Source organism: Papio anubis, chromosome 9 (genome assembly GCF_008728515.1).
Source record: "Papio anubis isolate 15944 chromosome 9, Panubis1.0, whole genome shotgun sequence".
Taxonomy (NCBI): Eukaryota; Metazoa; Chordata; class Mammalia; order Primates; family Cercopithecidae; genus Papio; species Papio anubis.
The window spans coordinates 3,122,763-3,145,405 of record NC_044984.1 but is presented as its reverse complement, the minus strand read 5'-3'; the positions used below and the strand labels follow the sequence as shown (position 1 = coordinate 3,145,405).

The 22,643-nt window shown below is 51.1% G+C and overlaps 1 protein-coding gene across 1 annotated transcript in view; it reads right to left on the bottom strand.

The window, feature by feature from the left end:
* The window catches only part of TSPAN9 (tetraspanin 9), a 206,675-nt gene extending 184,329 nt beyond the window's left edge, over positions 1-22,346 (bottom strand). Inside the window, exon 1 of the mRNA XM_017946494.3 lies at positions 20,672-22,346. The gene's annotated coding sequence lies outside the window, so the exon portion shown is untranslated. The remainder of the gene's footprint in view (positions 1-20,671) is intronic.
* Between the last annotated feature and the right edge of the window lie 297 nt (positions 22,347-22,643).

Here is a 22,643-nt window from a genome sequence, read left to right as displayed (position 1 = left end):
AATCCTTTTGAAATACACGCCAGCTCTCCCACTCCTTTGCTCAAAGCCCTCCATGGCTCCCATCTCTCCTGCCATAAGAGCTAAAGCCCCTAAGATGGCCCTAGATAATTCAAATCCCATGACCTTCCCCTTGCTCACTCCCCTTCAGCTGAACCAGCCTTGAACAGGCCTCAAGTGCTCCCACCTCCTGCTCCTGCTGCCCCGGGAGGCACCCCCACAAGATGTTCACAGGTTCACTCCCTCCCTGTCTTCCAGTCTCTCCTTAAATGCCACCTCCTCGGTAAGGCCTTCATGGCTTCCTGACCCCGCCTCATTCTCCCGTCCCGCCCACTTTACTGTCCTCCATAGCATTTGCCACCTCCTGATACACACCAATTTTCATTGTCTGTCTCCTCCACCAACACATGAGCTCTTGAGGGCTGGGATTTTTCCTCACTCCTGCAGCCCCAGCGCCTGGAGCAGTGCTTGGCCAGAGGAGCCCTTCAAATATTTGTGGGATGAGGCTTAGGACACTTAGCGTGAACCAAGCAGAGGCTGGGACCAGAAACACAAGCCCTAAGCCCGCTTTCCCACTCTCCAGGTGCCAGTCCTTTGAGGCTGGTGGCTGCCTCATCCCAGTCGCTTCTCAAGATCACGGCCAACAGAAAACAGGAGCAGTGTCTAGGAATATGTGTTCATGCATGGCATGGTAGGCAGCCCTACAGAAACAAAGACCCCAAAACGATTTCTCCCAGCTGCATCCCCCAGGCCAACTTGCAGTCCCAGTTTAGGGGCCCTGAGTACGGAGAGGAAACCACAGAGAGAGTCACAGAGACACAGCTCCTGCCTTGGGAAGCCAGCTGTCAGGTTTGAGGTCCCCAGGTGGGCACATCCAGTCCGATTCACCCCTGAGTCCCTGGTTCCTAGAGCCTGCCTGCACACCATAAGTGCTCAATCAGCGTTCAGCAAAAGCGTAAGTGAGCAAATCCCATACAGATAAGCACGCGAGGATGGAAAGGTAACCAACATAAAAATCCTCAGTAAAATATTAGTTGACCTAAAACAGCATGCAGACAACAGCTACCATGGATAAGGCCGACAAAAAATAGTAAATACATTTACATCATAGTCACATCGAGGGCAAGTGTATTCTGAGGCAGGAACTGGTAACGGCAGCCAAGGGGAGTGGAGAACAGGCTCAGGAAATCTCTTTTCAGTAAGTACATTTTAAGAAGTAGGACAAAGGCCGGGCGCGGTGGCTCAAGCCTGTAATCCCAGCACTTTGGGAGGCCGAGACGGGCGGATCACGAGGTCAGGAGATCGAGACCATCCTGGCTAACACGGTGAAACCCCGTCTCTACTAAAAATACAAAAAAACTAGCCGGGCGAGGTGGCGGGCACCTGTAGTCCCAGCTACTCGGGAGGCTGAGGCAGGAGAATGGCATAAACCTGGGAGACAGAGCTTGCAGTGAGCTGAGATCCGGCCACTGCACTCCAGCCTGGGTGACAGAGCGAGACACCGTCTCAAAAAAAAAAAAGAAGTAGGAAAAAAAAGAAGTAGGACAAAACTCTGCACATCACGACAGTGTACTTGGTCAATGCTGACTGTGATTATATCATTGTTTTTTTTTTTTTTGCGATGGAGTCTCGCTCTGTCGCCCAGGCTGGAGTGCAGTGGCGCGATCTCGGCTCACTGCAAGCTCCGCCTCCCGGGTTCACGCCATTCTCCTGCCTCAGCCTCCCGAGTAGCTGGGACTACAGGCACCCGCCACCGCGCCCGGCTAATTTTTTTTCTATTTTTAGTAGAGACGGGGTTTCACCGTGTTAGCCAGGATGGTCTCGACCTCCTGACCTTGTGATCCACCCGCCTCGGCCTCCCAAAGTGCTGGGATTACAGGTGTGAGTCACCGCGCCCGGCCATATCATTGTTTTTATTACTGTCTTGACACCCCCCAATGGAACCAGCTGGAAACTAGGAGGCAGAACATGCAGGTTTCTAGACGGGCTCTCCCACCTAACAGTAAGTGGCCTGGAGCACATGGCTTCACCTCGTGAACTCATCTTCCTCATTCAAAAAACGGGCAGGTTGGGTGGAACACTGTCCTGGCCACCTGGACACTGGGATGTCCTTCTCTGGAGCTCACTCATTCAGACCACAAATATGGGTTAAGTGACCTCTGTTCCAGATCCAATTTTGGAATATGCAACATGTTATTAGTTACTGTAGTCACCATGCTGTGCAGTAGCTCTCAAAAAATATTCCTCCTTGGGGCCGGGCGCGGTGCTCAAGCCTGTAATCCCAGCACTGTGGGAGGCCAAGGCGGGCAGATCACAAGGTCAGGAGATCAAGACCATCCTGGCTAACACGGTGAAACCCCGTCTCTACTAAAAAATACAAAAAAACAAAATGAGCCGGACGTGGTGGCAGGTGCCTGTAGTCCCAGCTACTTGGGAAGCTGAGGCAGGAGAATGGCGTGAACCCAGGAGGCGGAGCTTGCAGTGAGCTGAGATCCGGCCACTGCACTCCAGCCTGGGCGACAGAGCGAGACTCCGTCTCAAAAAAAAAAAAAAAAATTCTTCCTTGGCCAGGCTAAGCAGCTTATACCTGTAACCCCAGCACTTTGGGAGCCAAGGCAAGAGGATCACTTCAGGCCAGGAGTTCGAGACCAATCTGGGCAAAATAGCAAGATTCCGCCTCTACAAAAAAAAATTTAAAAATACTGGCAGGGCATGATGGCATAAGCTTGCAGTCCCAGCTACTTAGGAGGCTGAGGCAGAAGGATTGCTTGAACCCAGGAGTCAGAAGTTGCAGTGAGTCACGATCACACTACTGTCGTCCAGCCTGGGCAACGGAATGAGGTCCCAACTCAAAAAAAAAAAAAAAAAAAAAGCAGGGGTAAAGAGCAGGTGCATGAAAGACTCTCTCAAGAATTCTGCCAGCATCACTACTAACTGAGCGTCCACAATGTGCAGCAAACCATCCTCAACCCAGTGGGGTGACACCTCCTCAGGAGCTGCCAGTCCTAGGAAAAGAAAAATCCTAAGAGAAGAGACACGAGACCCAGAGAAAGGAGCAGACAAACAGGCCAAGGGTGACAGCATCCGTTCAGAGCCATACTCCCGAGCACTGGAAGGGCTGCAGCAAGGCCGCCAGCCTTCGCTGGGAGCCTCCCAGCCACCAGGGAGCAGGCAGAACAATGGGCTAACCGGAGCATCCTCTGTCTCAAAGGCACCGCGTCTCCAGACACAGGAGACAGTGAGACAAGGTGCTGACAGAAGGGGCTGGCCCAGATCAATGGGGTGCCAGTCAGGCCGAAGTCAGAAGGATGGAGATGAGCACAGACACCGCCCAGGGGTGGCGGCAGCCAGTCTGCGAGGCCCGAGAAGAAATCCACTTTAGGCAGGAAAGAGGGGGGGCTTGTTTCATAGAACAGTAGTAAGGAGCACATTCCAGGTGTATTTTCTGGATGTGTGTGTAGGCTGGGGATGGGAGGCTGCCAGAGGATGAATCATGGGGCTCAGAGCAAGATTCGAAATTGTGCAGAGTGGCATCTAAGAGATCATCTCATGCAACATCATGGTTAACTTTACAGCTCCAAACACAGCATCCCTAAGCAACAGACATGGGTTTGGCTCAAATCCCAGCAACAACGAGGAGCTCACTATCTTCAAGGCACCCATTTCTCTGCTGGATGGTTCAATTTTTAGAAAGTTCTTCCTGGACCTAGACCCAAATCTAATGGCCTAGAATCCTTCACCAAGGGTCCTAAGTTTAGTCCTCAATCCTACACGTGTTGGAAAACTGTTATTACGCCTGCCTTCAATAGCACTCCATAAAAGACAATTTCCCAACAAAATGAACATTCCCAAATCCTTCATCCAATTCCTATGGAGTGTAGTTTCCACTCTCCCAGTCACCTTCCTCCAGATGACTTCAGACTTGCCAATGCCCCAAGCAGAATTAAGTAAACCCAATGCCACAAGATGTGATCTGAGCTCCTGGGAGCCGAGCCCCACATCCAGGATGGTACTGTTCTTCTTAGTAACCATGAAGCATGGTTCACTTATATTGTCTTCCATTTATTCTCATTTATTTGTTCAATCAACACACATTGGCCACCTAGAACTGAGCTAGGTACAAGGGGTGATGAGAAAAACGCCCTGTCATCTTTGTACTCAAAGACATAGCCAACTTAGAGAGATAACAACAAAACTAGCTACATTGAGGAAGGGGAAAAGAACATGCTGCTTATGGGTTCTTGTAGGAATGTCTCCCAGAGGCACCCACCCCAGTGCAGAAGGATGACACCAGGAAAGGAGGTGATGCCTGGGGTGACCCTTAAAATAATGCAGGACTCCTGGGGAGAGCCCTGGTGAAGCCACAGGGTCTGGACTTACCCTCCCACCTAAAACAACCAAAAAATTGGACAGAACACACGAAACTACTTCAGACATTGGACGACAGGCAACACAGGACTGCAATCCCTGACAGAAGAATGGAACAAAACAGGCAAGTCCTTCGATTGTCCAGCTTATTTCCTGGAGGCAGCTTCCAGGCAGCAGTTCACACAGCAGGAATCCAAACGGAGTCCAGAGGTCTCACCAAGTTGAGGAGATAGGAATTCGAGTTCATGCCGCTAGGATTCTTAGGGCAGAACCAGAGAGGAGAGGACAGCACGGAGAGAGCGCGGGGAGACTCGCAGAAGAGTACCCTGGACTCTCTGGCTGATCTGCACCCCAGTGGGGTGAAATCCACAAGACTGAGAAAAGAACCCCTGGAAAGCAACAGGCTCAACCATCTGTGGAGCACACACAGGGCCAGAAAGAGTTCACATCCCCACCAGCAAGAGTGGACAGACCTCAAAAGCACAGGGTGTTCGGTAGAATCCTCAGAAGGGTGTTGCCTCAGTAGTGAGGCTAAATGAGCCCTAGACAAAAGGCTGGTCTGGATCTACCCTAACAGAGCTTAACAGCAAACCTCAAATGTATGAACCTGAGCCCAGGTAATTTAAATGAATGCCAGAATAAAGCCCAACACTATTCAAGGAAACCTAACAAAACCTAATACCCATCAATATTACATTTACAGGATCCGGCATCCAATTAAAAATTAGTAGACATTCAAAGAAGCAGAAAAATGTGGAGGAGAAAAATCATAAACAGAAAAATCAATCAATAGAACAAACCCAAAAATGACAGAGATGATGAAACTAGTAGACAAAGATGGAAAAAAACAAGTATTATAAGTATGCTCCAAAGCTCAAGAATGCAGAGGAAAACATCGACATGATGAGACAGAGATACAACAAACACTCAAATGGAATGTCTAGAGTGGAAAAGACAATGTCAGAAATGAAAAATACACCAGAGGGAATTATTTAACATGAGATTACCCACTGCAGAAGATCAGTGCACTTGAAGACATAGCAATAGAAACTATTCAAAATGAAGCACAAAAGGAAAAAATACTGAAAAAAATAACAACATCAGCAACCTATAGGATAATATCAAACAGTCAAATATTCATATAACTGGGGTACCAGAAAGAAAGGAGAGAGGGGGCCAGGCGCAGTGGCTCAAGCCTGTAATCCCAGCACTTTGGGGCGAGATGGGATCCGCGAGGTCAGGAAGTTGAGACCATCCTGGCTAACACGGTGAAACCCGTCTCTACTAAAAAATACAAAAAAAATTAGCCAGGCTGAGGTGGTGAGTGAGTCCAGCTTCTCGGGAGGTGAGGCAGGAAGAATGGCGTGAACCTGGAGTGGAGCTGCAGTGAGCTGAGATCACAGCCACACTCCAGCCTAGACCACAAGAGGCCGAGGGCCGCCTCAAAAAAAAAAAGAAAAGAAAAGAAAAGAGAGAGAAGTGGAGACAGAAAAATACTTAAACAACAGTTGAACAAACTTTCAAATTTGCTAAAACAAAGAAATGCAGTTAAGGCTGGGCACAGTGAGCAAACCTGTAATCCCAGCACTTTGGGAGGGCCCAGGCAGGCCGGATCACAAGGTCAGGAGATGAGACCATCCTGGCTAGCCGGTGAAACCCGTCTCTAAAAAATAGCGGTGAGGTGGGGCTGTGGTCCCAGCTGCTCTGGAGGCTGAGGCAGGAGAATGGCGTGAACCTGGGAGGTGGAGCTTACGCAGTGAGCTGAGATCAGCCACTCCAGCCTAGGCGACAGAGTGAGACTCAGATCTCAAAAAAAAACAAAAAAAAAAAAAAACAATGCAGTTAAGAGATAAAACAGGCCAGGCATCATGGCTCACACCTGTAATCCCAGCACTTTGGAGGGCCAAGGCAGGTGGATCACCTGAGGTCAGGAGTTCGAGACTAACCTGGCCAACATGGTGAAACCCCATCTTCACTAAAAACACAAAAATTAGCCGGGCGTGGTGACGCACACCTGTAGTCACCCAGCTACTCAGGAGGTTGAGGCATGAGAATCACTTGAACCCAGGAGGCTGAGGTTGCAGTGAGGTGGGATTACTCTACTGCACTCCAGGCTGGGCAACAGAGTGAGACTCCATCCCCCCCTGCAAAAAAAAAAGAGAGAGAGAGAGAGAAAAAAAAAAAAAAACTATGCCATACCCGGGAAGCATTTCAAGCAAGGTAGGTCACCCTGAGAACAATGAAAAATGAAACCTCATGATTGGGAAAGGAAGAAAGAGCTACAAGCAATTTGGCATGACAGAAACAATACGGACAAAGTCACTCTAAGTAGAGAACGAGGCTGGATGGGAGCAGATGTCAGTCCCCAGCAGGCTCTGTGGGTCTCATGTAGTCACTCAGCCCTCACTTGCACGCCAAGGATGAACCACCTTGTTCTAGACACACCTCGTTCTAGACAGGTGCAACTGATTTTCTGAACCTAAAGGCAAATTTGGCAGTTTTCCTAACAGGAGGGTCCAGAGAACAGAAGCGAGGTCTGGGATCCAAGTGTAACACCTGAGCCCTCAGCCTGCCCGCTCTTCATGGGAACAGCCCAGCTGAGATGGGTCCAAGGGTGGACCCCATTTGGAACAAAGACAGAGGCAACGAAAACATTCTACCCATCTTTAAGGTTCTTCTCCCCACAACTCCTGGAATCAGGTAATTCTTAAGCCACTTCAGGGATCATAAAACCTTCACTTGACAGATGGAAAAAATCTGAGGCACCAAGAAATGACATGACTTGCCCCAGGCCGGCTGGGGGCCCTGACTCCCAGTGGGCAGTTCTTCCCGCTGACCGGCTCTGCCTGTCACTTACGGCTGCACACTGGCACTCTGCACCGCTTTGGCCGATGTCCTGCATCGGTGCACATCTACACATGCAGGTCTCCACACGTTCACACTAGCTCCTCAGGGGCAAAGGCAGATCCCGGCATCACTGCGCTCCTGAACTTCCACGGAGGAGGTGCTCACACGTCTCCCTCATGGGCACTGAGTGAAAGGGGCCTCTCTGCCTGACTCTGGGGAAGGGAGAAAGAGATGAGGGTTCCCCAAGCATTTGAGGCCAGAGCTGTCCCTAGCCTGATGTGGGAGAAGGACAGAGAAATTGAAAGAGACATTCAGAGAGGCAGAGAGGCTGCCGCACCATCCCAGTTACCAGGCAACTCCCCCAGAGGCATGGATTTGGGCAGGGGCGGGGGACCATTCCTCTGGGCTCTAAGTCCTGTTCCCTTATCAGATTGGCCCTGGGCCAGCACTGTACTTGCCACCCCTCCTCCAGGAAGTCACAGAAGAGGAAGAGGAAATCGTCTTGAACTTTCCCTCTCTTCCCCTGCCCCTCCCTGCCATAGTCCCTTCCCTCAGCCCCATCCTCCTTGTGGGTTCCGGGGTGAGCACCTCCTCCCAGAGATTAAGAATGAGCAAATTCCTGGGCTGCTCCTGGAGCCTCGCTTTTTATCATCCTTCCATTCTGGTCAATTCTCAGAAGCCAGTGGCCAGGAATGCCGGAGAGATCTGAGCTCAGCCCACCAAACCCAAAATAGCCACACACGTGCCTCTCTCAAGTCCTCACGGATTTGGCCATTTTGGGTGCATGTTTTCCTCCGAAGCTGCCCACAGACTCTGTTGGGAGCTCTGAGGTGACCCTGGGTCGAGCTGACGAAGACGGGAGCAGGCATGGGAGGGGGAGAGAAACGACAGAATCTGGGTCACAATCCAGAAAGCCTGGCTCCAGCCTCCTCTGCTCAACTGCCCAGACACCCAAGGAAAGACAGCCTCAGTATCCTCAGCCGTGCAATTCTGAGCAGTGGCCTCCTCTTCCCTCGCCACCTCCTTTGGGAAAGGCAGCATAGCTCCCCTCCCAGAGCCATGGACACTTTAACAAGGAGCTTCTGACTTAAGAAAGATCCTCTGCAATCCCAGCACTTTGGGAGGCCGAGGCGGGTGGATCACAAGGTCAGGAGATCGAGACCATCCTGGCTAACACGGTGAAACCCCGTCTCTACTAAACATACAAAAACTAGCCGGGCGCGGTGGCGGCGCCTGTAGTCTCAGCTACTCCGGAGGCTGAGGCAGGAAAATGGCGTGAACCCAGGAGGTGGAGCTTGCAGTGAGCCGAGATCGCGCCACCGCACTCCAGCCTGGGCGACAGAGCGAGACTCCGTCTCAAAAAAAAAAAAAAAAAAAAAATCCCTCACTGCCTCTTCTGAGACGTTTGAAATGCCTGCAATATGAAGATGGGTGGTTTTAAAGCAAGCAAGTGTTCTAAGTGTCCTGGGGAAATGGACGAGACTAGGGACACATCTCTTAGATCACAAGTGCAGTATTCATTAATTCATTCAAAAAATATTTGTGTGTCCACCAGGTACCAGGCAATGAGAAAACAGGGAAAGCACCGGTGAATGGAAAACCAAGGCTTCTGCTCTTCAGGAGGAATAAAGAGACAATGTACAAGAGATACTTAGGAGAGACGCTGGAAATGCCCCTGTCTCTAAGAATGCCAGTGCGGCCACAGAAGTCCCACGCCAGTAAGTCAGTTGTCTAGCACGCAGCGCAGACCCTGGAGTCATGGGGAATCGGGAGGTGGAGGCGGCTGCGAGGTCTCAGAAACACCAGGGTGCACAGACCAGTCCCTACAGCACTGGGTTTAGGATGTGGCAGTATCCATGATTTAGTTCCTGACTCGAATCAAGAATGTATCAGAGATTATTGATTTTTGCTGGGTGTGGTGGCTCACACCTGTAATCTCAGTACTTTAGGAGGCTGAGGCTGGCGGATCACCTGAGGTCAGGAGTTCGAGACCAGCCTGACCAACATAGAGAAAACTCGTCTCTGCTAAAACTACAAAATTAGCTAGGCGTGGTGGCAGCCACCTGTAATCCCAGCTACTCGGGATGCTGAGGCAGGAGAATCGCTTGAACCCAGGAGCGGAGGTTGCGGTGAGCCGAGATTGCACCACCGCACTCCAGCCTGGGCAGCAAGAGCAGAACTCCGTCTCAAAACAACAACAACAACAAGATAATTGATTTAAAACAACCACCCAAAAAAATAGATATTCTCTTAGGTGTTTCTTTAAAGCCACGCCATCATCCTATGCATGCCTATGAGGACTGCTTGGCAATAATTTTCTTGGAGAGGTGGGGGGAGGTCCCTGGAGTCTTCTATTCTGCTGCAGTTACCACAGAAAGAAAAGGTTTGGGAATGACTCCTCTAGAGGCAATGTTGGGGAGGTACGGGAAGAAAGCAGGAATCTGGGGGTGGCTTGACCCGACCTCTTAGATTTCATCTCCAAAAGGCCATGCTGATCTCCTGCCACCACTAGAAACAGGATGCCTCTCCAAGAGGCCGTGGCGTTTTTTTTTTTTTGTTTTTTTTTTTTGAGACGGAGTCTCGCTCTGTAGCCCAGGCTGGAGTGCAGTGGCCGGATCTCAGCTCACTGCAAGCTCCGCCTCCCGGGTTCACGCCATTCTCCGGCCTCAGCCTCCCGAGTAGCTGGGACTACAGGCGCCGCCACCTCACCCGGCTATTTTTTGTATTTCTTAGTAGAGACTGGGTTTCACCGTGTTAGCCAGGATGGTCTCGATCTCCTGACCTCGTGATCCACCCATCTCGGCCTCCCAAAGTGCTGGGATTACAGGCTTGAGCCACTGCGCCCGGCCGAGGCCGTGGCGTTTTAAGAGAAGACTCCTGGGCTGGACGTGGTGGCTCACTCATGCCTGTAATCCCAACACTTTGGGAGGCAGAAGCAGAAGAATCCCTTAAGGCCAGAAGTTCAAGACCAGCCTGGGCAACATAGTGTGACCCCATCTCCACAAATAAATAATAATTAGTCAGTCACGGTGGTGCACACCTGTGGTCCCAACTACTCAGGAGGCTGTGGCAAGAGGATTGCTTGAGCCCAGGAGTTGGAGGCTGCAGTGAGCTATTATCGTGCTACTGCACTCCAGTGTGCATGACAGAGCGAGACCCTGTCTCTAAAAATAAATAAATAAATAAATACAAATTAACAATAAAACAAAGCAAATCGAGAGAAGACTCCTGAAAACCAAAGAGCCTCCAAAAGAACACACATCTAATGGCAGGGGTTCCGCCGGCTGCTCAAGCTAGTGAAGAGGCATTTTAAGGTAGGATAGGGTCTTTCCATCCATCCTTCAAACTGTGATTGGCCCAGCTGAGTTTCTTTCCATAGCTGTAACTCACTATCCCCTTCCTATCTCCCAGCCATAAATATCTGTTAAGGCCTACTCCGTGTCAGGCACTCTTCTAATGAGGGATCCATTAGATCACTCTGTTCCCTGCAACAGAAACTCGTGGCTGGGTTGGGGGTGGCATGAGGCAGCCTCCAGCCCCCATCTACGTTCTGCAGCAGAGTCAGGAACGGCAGCTGATGCCCTCCCCAGTGCCCTGAGGGTGCTCAGAGACTCACTAGCTTTTATGGGTAAGCTGGAGACCAGACCCTACCTCTCCAATTTTCTCCCTGTGGTCAAATTCACCTTCTCCCTTGCCCCAGAATCAGGATGGGGGCTCACACTCAAGATCCCTACTGCCCCCAACGCCTGGTCCCCAAACACAGGCTCAAGTCCATCTACTTCGGCTGATGGGCACAGCACAACCAAAGCCAGCTGCAAGGTGGGCCCAGGAAATCAGACTGCCAGCCCATCTCCCAGAACTGGGGGCAATTCCGTGGCTTCCCTTCTTGGCCTAAGTGTGTCCTGCAATTAGTGTCAGCATCCCAAAGGCCAGCGGCCCCAAAAGTATTCCCAGAGAAGATAACGTGTATGATTCAGGTCAACTCCAGGACTCTCAATGCTTTCCACGTTCCAGGTTCAATCTGAACATCACAATGTGAGCTCCTTGCAGCAAGAGGCTCGGCCTGCAGTGTCCAGGCCAAGGGCAGGCTCAAAGCACTCGCCAATTCCCCCAGTCCTGGGCGTGGTGGCAGGGAGGCCTGCCTACTCATTTCTAACCTCCCTCTCAGCCAGTCAACTGTGGCCTCTCTGGGAAAGCCACACACCTGTTCCAAAGATGTTGCAACTGTGTTCCTGCAGAACAATCCTCAGAGCCCAGGGAGTCCGCTGAGCATCCTCAGGGAAGGACCATCCTTATCCTTACGGGGACATTCAATGTTCCGAACAACTGAGACCCATTTGGATAACCAGTGGGTAAGGTGGATGATGAACGTGGGTAGCGTCACTTTTTATGTCAGATTAGGTGTGGCCATACAGCAGTGCGAGCTCCCTGCTGAGTCAAGGCAGGCATCTCCTCTGGGTCCTCCACAGAGGGCTCTGGCTGTATCTGTAGCAATCTTATCCCTTCCTACTTGGCTTGCTACCTTCAGAGCCCACTCCTGGTGTTATAGGTCCTGCAGGACTGGGCTCTCGGGAACTATGAGGGACCTGGGTAAAACAGAAATAGACATTTGTAGCCATGAGCAGAAAGAGCTGGGGACGGACCTAACTTTACACTTGGCTAAAGCTCTATCACACAGAGCACCTGGGCCCAAAGATACCTCAGACCCTTGAGGAATCAAAGCGCACAATAATGACTTAATGATTAACTGACAGTATGACTTGAGCATGCGGGAGTTTGAATCCATCCTCACAGCCATGGAGAACAAGTAACGGGGGCGTGGAGTGGGGACCTGAGCAGAGAAGTAAGGAGTCAGTGAGGGCGTCGCCAGTCTCTGCTTCTGGGGAATTTACCTACTACAGGCCTCAAGCTAGCAAACCCTCAGTTGGAGCAGGCTGAGGAGCGCTATCCAGTTTTTTCCAATTCTTTGGCCAAAAGCAGTTGCTGAGGTTTCTTTTCTTGTCCGTGATGCCAGATTTCTCAAAGGTTTGCAGAGTCAGCATTGCATGTTTTCGTCAACACTGAGCACTGATTAATACGAAATCTGTGAGCTGATCAGTTCATTAACCCTGCAATAGGAGCACAATGCTGGCACCCCCAAGTCACCCAGAGGCATCGGGGAGCTCCCAAGGGTGCTGCAGTGCCAGGCCGTGCTCCTTCCTCCAACACAGTCTTCAGCAACTCCTTTCCCACAGCACAGCTGAGGAGCCCAGCCCAGAGGCTGAGTTGTGGGGGTGCAGGATGCTTTCACAGTGAACCTTTTCAGCTACAAAACATGTCTTTACTAAAAGCTGCCGAGGGGGAGCAGGGAGACAATAAAACACCAAGGGGATTTCAAACACGAAAGCCCACTCCGTCTTTGTTCTTATTTGATGAATGCAAAAACCACCCAGCAGTCGACAGGCAAAAGAACACCACTGCACGGGAAAGTGCATTTCATCAGGTCCAGCCTCAGATCTCCGGGGAGAGGTAAGTTTGATGGATGATTGGTGCTGGGGAGAACTCTTCCACCAACAGCTCCACTGCGGCATCCTCTAAGCTGGGCTTTGAGGATTCGTTAATGACCCATCACTGGCTCTTCCCCTGCCTCCTCCTGCCTCCCTGCCATTGGTAACATTTCACAGGAAGGGAACAGCCACTAAGGCAGGTGATGAGAAAACTAAATATAAACACGAACACCTTGTGGGAAGTCAGTGTCGAGTCCATTGTGAGTTGCCCGAGAAGGAAAAGTGAAGTCTGTGCATCACATAGGTCTGGGCCCTCTTATTTCATATCCAAGGTTATGAGGGGATGGGGAGGAAGCCTGGAGCATAGTTGTTGGGCAAACGAATGAATAAAATCCCAGCAGAGATCTGGGCCTGGAAGACCGGACTAGCTTTGTTAAAGACCTGTCGCTCATCGACACATTTCTCAGACGTGCCATGAAAATTAGCAGGGAGTACCAAAAAGACAAGCTCTTGGCAGCTTGCAGAGGGCAGGAAGGTTTGACTTCTACAGCTCTCAGAGCCACAGGGCAGGAGACACTGTCTACTACAAAGCCCAAACCTCTGCCAGCGCTAGCCGCGTGCACACACACAACACACTGACTCCGCTTCAAAGGATGCCCAGCATGAAGATCAAGTGTCTGCCAGTTTCTCTGGATGACCCGTCTGGGGACGAACAGTGAGCTGGGAGGAGAAGGGGTTTGCACTATCTTCCGAAGATCTGTGGGGTCTATTCCTCATTATCTGTGGCGTCTACTCCTCATGATTCTGGGCACAGGGAAGGATCGCATGTCTACGTCCTCCCCGCCTGGAACACATATACCTTACTTGTGCCATGGCCAGCCTTCCCACCAAGAGGTAGAGTCTGCCCACCCCGGAGTTCTGCTGCTCCCATGACTTACTTTTACTGGCAATCAACAGACATTGTGTGTGTGAGGCTTCAGGGCCTAGACAGTAAGAGGTCTTGTAGACGGTTTTCACCCGAAAGGCTAGTTTCCTTGACAGTGAGAAACCACACAGCAGGGGAGAAGCCCAGCTGACAGCCAGCACCAATCACCAGATACATGAGTGAAGCTCCGTTGGACTGTCCGGGGTCTACAGAGCCACCAGCTGACTGCTACCGCATTAATAAGCCCAGGCAAGACCGCAGAGGCCAGCCCAAAACGCTAACCCATAGAACTAGAAGCAAAGAAAACGGTGTTTTTGTTAATCCACTATATTCTGGGGTGGTCTATGCAGCATAGATCTCAGTAATGAACGGAACAAAATCCATTCGCCAAATCTGTGCAACTGTGGAAAAGAATGAGGTCGTTCTGAATGCACCGATGTGAAAAGATGCCCACAGAAGGGGCAAAACAGTAAGTTGAATTCAATTCTATTTATGGAAATTGAGAAGATAAATACGTAGAGGGCTGGATGCTAGTCTATCACAGAAATATCTGGAAATAATACAAACCAAAGTATGAACAGTAATTATCTCTGACGGGTAGGATTAGGGGAGATTTTCCTTTTCTATAATTTATGTAATGCTTGGATATTATAATGAGTTTTTATTATTTTGCAACAAAAAAGGATGCTTTTTAATTTTATTTATTTATTTTGAGACAGGATCTCACTCTGTTGTCCAGGCTGGAGTACAGGGGTGTGATCACAGCTCACTGTAGCCTCAACCTCCTGAACCCTCCCACCTCAGCCTCCTGAGTGAAGGCTGATGCGCATGGGACCACAGATGCGCATGCCTGGCTACGCTTTTTAATCTTTTATAGAGTCACGGTCTTGCTATGTTGCCCAAGCTGGTCTCAAACTCCTGAGCTCAACTGATCCTCCCACCTCGGTCCCCCAGAGTGCTGGGATTACAGGCATGAGCTACCACGCCCGGCCAAAACGATGCTTTTTAAAAAAAAATTCACCTTGAGACCAGGTGCAGTGGCTCACAACTGTAATCCTAGCACTTTGGGAAGCCGAGGCTGGTGGATCACAAGGTCAGGAGATCAAGACTATCCTGGCCAACATGGTAAAATCCCGTCTCTACTAAAAATACAAAAAATACAAAAAAAATTAGTTGGGTGTGGTGACGGGTGCCTGTAGTCCCAGCTGCTGGGGATGCTGAGACAGGAGAATGGCGTGAACCTGGGAGGCAGAGCTTGCAGTGAGCCGAGACTGCACCACTGCACTCCAGCCTGGGAGACAGAGTGGGGCTGTCTCAAAAAAAAAAAAAAATACAAAAATTAGCTGGGCATTGTGGCACGTGCCTGTAGTCCCAGCTACTCAGGAGGCTGAGGCAGGAGAATCACTTGAACCAGGGAGTCAGAAGTTGCAGTGAGCTGGGATCGCGCCACTGCACTCCAGCCTGGGTGACAGAGCGAGACTCCATCTCAAAAAAAAAAAAAACCCTTGAATTCTGCTACAATCAAATTTTTCCCTATAATGTCCCTTTTCTTTTTTTTTTTTTGAGATGGAGTCTCATTCTATTAGGCACAGATGCAGTGGCGCCAATCTGAAGCTCACTGAAACCTCAGGTTCATCCCGATCTCCTGCCTCAGCCACCAGTGCTGGGACTATAAGCCATGCAGCCCGGCAATTTTGTATTTTAGTAAACAGTTTCACTGTGCTAGCCAGGATGGTCTCGATCTCCTGACCTCGTGATCCGCCCCTCGGCCTCCCAAAGTGCTGCGATTACAGGCGTGAGCCACTGCGCCCGGCCTATAATGCCCCTTTTCATCCTGTCATTCCACTGTTCAAAGACCAACACTGGCTCTCACCGCCAGCCTCCTGCGCCTGAGCTGCTCCAAGCAGCATGCCAGGTGCCCCAGAGGGAACAGCTCACCCTCTCCTGTGGGCCACACCTGTCCCCACCCCAACCAAGCTCCCGGCCAGCACCACAACCCCTCAGAGACCCTTCCCTTCCCTCCCTAAATCCCAGCCCTCCCTCAAGGCCCAGCCTGATGCCCTCTGAGTTTCTCCATGGATGCCAAGAAAAAGTTCCACCAACCCTGCCCTGAACTGCATGGTTTCCAGTGTTCTCCCTGCACTGCGGGCACGAACTAGTCCATCCAGGAGACCTTCACAGACACAGGCCACCACCAGCTCTAGCTTCTCTGGCCAACAGTGGGGGCAGGCAGAGCCAAGACAGGCTGTTCCAGCCCCCTCCCCTCTCTGCCAGCCACAGCCTGGATGACGGGTGACAGCCAAGCCTGGAGCTTCCCCCCCAGCCCCACCCATTCCCAGCAGCAAGTCAGTGGAAGCCGGTTTGAAATGGCTACTAATTTGGAGTGACTCGCACTATGGGTGATGCTGTAAGCGCCTCCAGGTCCCACATGCTGCAGACAGCACTCAAAATGGTCAAACAAATCCAAACTCTGGCTTCAAACCTAATTGCTTTCCTGGGGGACCCAATGGCTTCTTCCTCACTTAGGTCTTTGCAATCCGTACGTCCAGTTTTTAAACAAAGCTGTTTAGAATCTCCCAGGATGAAGACAAGTAGAAAATTGCAAGCCCAGACCTCTACCTCATTTTTTCTAAAACAAAACATGTCATTCTGCATGTTCACACACCCGGAAAGACACAGTTCATTCAAACGCAGCTGGGCACCCTGCCCCTCTGAGCCCTCCTGTAGAGCCTGGCCCTGAGAGGGGGCTGGGGACTTGCTGGGGCAGGATCTGCTCCTACTGTCCCTGGCACCACTGCCCCCAGGGCTTGTAGGAGAGCTTCGGGCCCCTCAGCCTCAATCTCCACACTGGCAGGTGGCCAGGGGAGAGGCTGCCAGCAGGGCTCCCAGGTACCGTGTCCAGGTTTTACCCTGCCCTCTAACGGGAAGGCACTCACATCACAGGTATATACTGACATTTTTTTTTTCCCGAGATGAAGTCTTGCTGTGTTGCCCAGGCTGGAGTACAGTGGCCAATCTTGGCTCACTGCAACCTCCGCCTCCCAGGTTCAAGCAATTCTCCTGCCTCAGCCTCCCGAGTATCTGGTATTACAGGTGCACACCACCAAGCCTGGCTAATTTTTGTATTTTTAGTAGAAACGGGGTTTCACCATGTTGGCCAGGCTGATCTCGAACTCTCGACCTCATGATTTGCCTGCCTTGGCTTCCCAAAGTGCTGGGATTACAGGTGTGAGCCACCATCCCCGGCCCCTTTTTTCTTGAGACAGGGTCTCACTCTGTCACCTAGCCCAGAGTGCAGTGGTGCGATCATGACTCACTACAGCCTCAACTTTCTGGGCTCAAGCAATCCTTCTGCCTCAGCCTCCCAAGTGGCTGGGACTACAGGCACACACTAACTACCACACCTGATTAATTTTTTTTCTATTCTTATTAGAGATGAGGTCTCACTATGTTGTCCAGGCTGGTCTCAAGCAATGCTCCTGCCTTGGCCTCCGAAAGTGCTGGGCCTACAGATGTGAGCCACTGTGTCTGGCCTGTTCTGATCTGTTGAGAGTGCACACGTGGGCCACTCCACTAAGTGCCAAAACAATGCAGAGTGCCCTCCCACACAAACCCATGCAAGTACAGCCAGCACACATGTAAGGCAAGTGTGCACACAGTCACTAACACACACACACGTGCATGGCTGCACTGTGTTTCAATCTGGCTCTGAGAATCCCTCCCACCCCAGCTCACTTCCCTCACCTGTTCACTGTCCTCAGAGGCCCTCTCCCTGACTCTGAACCTGACACATTCCCCACATTGCAAGGGGAGGGACCAGACTGTGTGTGTTCCCAGCAACATGTGCACCCCATGATTGGAGGCGGTGTGCCCGCAAGTGTGCGCACAGCCAGGGTCACTGCCCACCAGGGCTCAAGGGGGTTGCCTCAGACACAGCTGGACTTTGTTCTGGCTACACAATAATATATTCACTTTAATTTTTGCTTGTAACCTGAAGAAGGGCCATTTTTCAAATTTGCACAAACGTGCTGTAACAGTTAGCAGCAACCCTAAGCTACTAAGGCCAAGGCCAAGGCCTCACCAAGATCCTGTACCCCGAAGGCCACAAGACCCTCCAGCCTTCCTGCAACAACAGCAACGCCTCCCCAGCAGGTGGGGGGATTTTAGGGGGCACTTACTGAGCTTCCTGACTCTTCAGACCCCTGGGACTGCTCTCTACCCCATCCTTTCCTGTTCCTATCACAAGATCTGATGTTCTAAAAATGATGACCATTGAGAGTAGAAATGGTCACAAGACTCTCAGAAAGTGAGTGAATATTCAAAGTATCATCAATTTCCAGCCATCCACCGCAAGGGAGCCTGAGAGAAAACAGAGGGCGGAAGGGGTGTGGTAAATCAAAGCACAGATAATACTAAACAATAGGCAAAAAAAAAATCTACATTTGGCTCCAAAGTATTGGGCTGAAATGCAGAGAGGATCATGCTCCCAACTCCAGATGCCAGCAAAGAGTTCTTCTGTCTCCTTCCCATTCTGAAGAGCACCCTCCTGGTTCAGGCTGAAATTCTGGTTACGCTCTTGGTTTGAGAGCAAGGAGACGGTTTGAAAGCTAACCTGCTCCACGCGGATATTCTCATTTCGTGATGCTGTGGCTATGACTGAAGTTGAAATGATTAACATGCAGGGCTGGAGTCCAGGACCGGAGGCTTAGTCCTCACTGCCTCAGGCAGGGGCACAGAAAAGAGAGTTAAAACCAAAGCAACAGCAGAGCCGTCAGCACAGGACAGAAGTCAGGCAGTAGGACTCCGCCACTCGCCACTCACAGGGCAGGGGACCATCTCCGCAAACATCCTCCACCCCCAGTCAGGCTCCTATCAGGAGTCAGCATCTCCAGTTTATTCATTAACTTCATTCTTTCCTCCTCCATCCACCTCCAGGTCAGAGGCCGAGAAGGCACTAGTCAGAGGCAGAAGGCAGGCCCAGGACTGGAAGCCAAAACCCAGGCATCCCAACTCATACCACCTCAGAAACCACCTCCAGCAGAGCCAGAAAGAGCCTTGGCAATGGGTCACCCAGCCTGCCGCTTTGTGGGTGAGCAAACCGGCCTGAAGAAAGCCATCAACTTGCCCAAGTTCGCACAGCAGTTAGAGGGAGGAGCAGCGGCCAGAATAAGAACCTCCTACCCGAGAGCTGGTCAACATCCCAGAGCACAGCTCCGGAGCAGGAGAAGAAATGGCAAAACCAAAGCTCCCTGGGCCACAGCCATCGGAGAGGATCAGCGTCCTGTCTGCCAAGGCCTCCGCTCACGTCTCCCTCACTTGGGTTTCAACGCAGATGCATGGAAGAAAGGCAGGCATCTGGATAGACACAGCTGCTGATGTCAGGGGCTCTCTGTGTCTCCCCAAGGCCATACAGGCCTCCTGGGGAGCCCCTCACCAAGTTCTGTCTGGCAGGGCCCACCAGGAACAGGCCCCACAGGATGTGCGGGACATGCTGCACAGCAAGACGGTCATTCCCTTGTCCTTAAGTCCTTCCTTCTCTGCTGCCCAGTCTTTTTTAATAGAGACAGAGTTTCACCATATTGCCCAGTCTGGTCTTGAACTCCTGCCTCAGCCTCCCAAAGTGCAGGGATTCCAGGCGTGAGCCACTGCACCTGGACGGCTGCTGCCTGACCTTCACCAGACGAATTTGCCTCCACCCAAGCCCATGTGCCTGGCTGCACCGCACCATTGCACCATTCAGTGACAGGCACTGCCTCAAATCCCAGAGCTGCGAGAATGAAAGCAGACACCCACACGGGCCCCAGGGAGGCGGGAGGAGGACTTAAAATGGGAGCTCAGGCATTCCTGCTGCAAGCAGGCTCAGGGAGGGACCTGGAGCGGATTCCCAGCGTCAGTTAAGAACTCAGAGCAGCCACAGGTCTGCATTAGAAAAGGCAGGCGCTGCAGTCATAGAATCTGGGCTGGAGCCCCCGCTCCAGCTAACACTATGTGTGGGCCTTACCTGCTGCTGCCGATAAAAGAGGAGGACGTGACAGCTACCCCGCGGGGCCTTTGTGAAAGTTAAATGAGATTCAAATTATAACTTCATCTGATTAAGTTAAATTGGTTGTGGACCTTTGTAAAGGGTCTAAAACTGAGTCTGATTTTGATGACAAATGTGAGTACCAGCATCCTAAGTATAACGTGAAGGCATGGCAGGATGAGAAGAGGCTCCTGGCCACTCTTGGGGCACCAAATAACCCCTGCTGGAACCCACAGACAAGAGAATGTTTGCAAGATGAGCCACCAGCCAGCACCATTCCGCCCCCTCTCCCTGCTCCACTGACTACACCATTGGGTTCAGGGAAAGTAAGATTTTACATATCACACAGCAGGGAGAAGCTGCAGGAGAAAACACACATAAATTACACATAAAAGGCCCAGGTCAGTAAACAGCACCCCAAGGGAACCTGAATCAGCACCATCTACCCCCACTGTCTGGCTGCCTGGTCTGTAGTCTGGCACAGGGGAGGTCTCGATGCACAAGTGCTAGGAACAATGAATAAACCATCAGCAAGACCCCCAGGAGCCTGGAGGAGCAGAGAAGAGAGCCCCGTAAGGGTCCTGGTGGAGGGCGGTGGGCATAGCAAAATGGAGGCACTGAGGTTTGGCCAGGACTCCTGCAGCTTCTCTTCTGGCCTGTGGTGGGAGGCCCCTCCACCCTGGCTCCCAAGCCTGCTGGGAGGAGACAGGAAGCAGGAAGTTACAGGCCTCTCCCTAGGCTTCCTCCACACAAATGGGGTGGCCAAGAAAGAATCTAAGAGTACCATCAGCCACCAATCAGAAACAGTGGGAAGGAGATAATTCTTGCCTGGCCTCCAAAGCCCAATTTAAGGAGCTTAGGAAAGCAAAGCCAGGAGTCAGGGCAGGACAACTAGAAAATGTCAGCATCCTCTTCTATCCTCCCCAACCCACAGTTAAAGGGCAAGAAAGACCTTGACTTCAGATGGAGTGTATAACAGAGACGTTCAGAGGCCCTGCCCCACAATGGACCCGAACCAACACTGACCTGTTCTCTCTGAACTTCCTGCAAACACCTTGGCTGCTGACAAATAAAAGAAGGTTCCAGGATATTCCTGCAGGAAGGCAAAAAATTAGGTCATCACTTTGGTAAGAAGCCACTCTAGGGTGAATTCTGTCCATCAAGGACCACTCTTTGGGGCAGCAATCCCTCACCAAGAAACTGCTCACTCAACAAATGGAGAAGGCCAGAAATGGCAAACAGGAAGGCAGTGTGCTAATGCCACTCAGTTGCTGGTGGGTACCCAAGACATTACGATCAGAACCCAAGCCCTGGCCCAGCAGAAAACACAGCTGCAATTGATTAGTGATGTCTGCCACGGGCAGTGACAGAAGTAACAAAATCCCCGCCATGTATTTGGCATCCCTGGGGTAGACCTTTGTCATCCAAGGATTTAATATTACAATTTTGGCCACTCGCAAGTGACCCAAAGTTTCAAGATATGTAAAAGTGTGTAAACGGACTGAGATGCGTTTGCATCGCATACGCTATGAGGTCAATATGAAGGAACGGGCCACCTTGTTGTTTTCATCTCTACCACATTCAAAGTTACTCTTATGGAGCAATAAAAACTTGGTGGAAAATGGCCACCAAGTGAGAAATAAAACTGCAGCAGAAACTGAAAGGCAGTTAACTTGGGGTGTGAGGATATATGCAGGAAACATTTGACTCTGCAGAAACATGACTCTGGAGAAAGCCAGGCCCATGAACAAATATTGCTGTGGATACAAATTTGGGATGCTAGAAAGTGCAAGATTCATTTCTTGAGATCCTGAGGGGTCCACTGTGCCTACTCTGTTCTGTGCCTCACAGCAGTGAATTCACGGCCAAGGAGAACATCAGAGGGAGTGAGAATCCATGCGCCCTCAAGGGGCTTGCAATCTAGTTGACGAAACAATACCTACTGGAAACAGCAAATGGCATTGCATTTTCACAATCACCCAGCACAGAGTCAGCTTCAATTCCCCCTCACCTTCAACCTTTCCTCACTTCCCCACCCAATCAAGTTACAAATGATCCTGATCTTACTTCCAAAGTGTCTCAAGTTCAATGCCTCCTCACCATTCCTCACAGGTGCCCAGCCACTCTCCCTACCATGACGTCCCCTCTTCACAGACCCCAGATTCATCCTCCTTAAGCCCAGCCCTGCTTCTGTTACCCTTGCTCAAAACCTGCAAACTTCCCAGGGTCTCCCAAGGTTGATGGCTGTCTTCACAGCACCAGTTTAATGCTGGCACATGGTGGGCACTCAACTTCTCTTGGAAGAAAGAATGGACAGATAAAGTTCTCGGCTGGTGATCTGAGGCCGCCCACAATACAGCTGTTGTCTACCTGCCCAACCTCTCCTCCATGGCTTCCCTGCACACATCCCACACCTGGCCCACCTGCGCCATTCACACACCCCAACTTTCTCAGGGCCTAGCCCCAGGCTGATCCTTACTCCTTCTGTTGAAATGCAAGCTCCCCTCCAGGGTTCATGTCCACCACCACCTTCTGCATGAAATGGTGCTCCTCAATCAAGGTGGCCGAACTGTTTCAGCTCACATAACATTCTGCTCTCAGAAGCCATTCGCCTTGTCCTTTGAATTGTCATCTTTCGAACCCGTTTCTCAACTCTTTACTGGCTAACAAGCCCCGTGAAGATAAGGACGTTTATCTTGTTTATTTTTGCAGCATCAGAACTTAGCAAAGACTTTTTTTTTTTTTTTTTTTTTTTTTGAGACGGAGTCTCGCTCTGTCGCCCAGGCTGGAGTGCAGTGGCCGGATCTCAGCTCACTGCAAGCTCCGCCTCCCGGGTTCACGCCATTCTCCGGCCTCAGCCTCCCGAGTAGCTGGGACTACAGGCGCCCGCCACCTCGCCCGGCTAGTTTTTTGTATTTCTTAATAGAGACGGGGTTTCACCGTGTTAGCCAGGATGGTCTCGATCTCCTGACCTCGTGATTCGCCCGTCTCGGCCTCC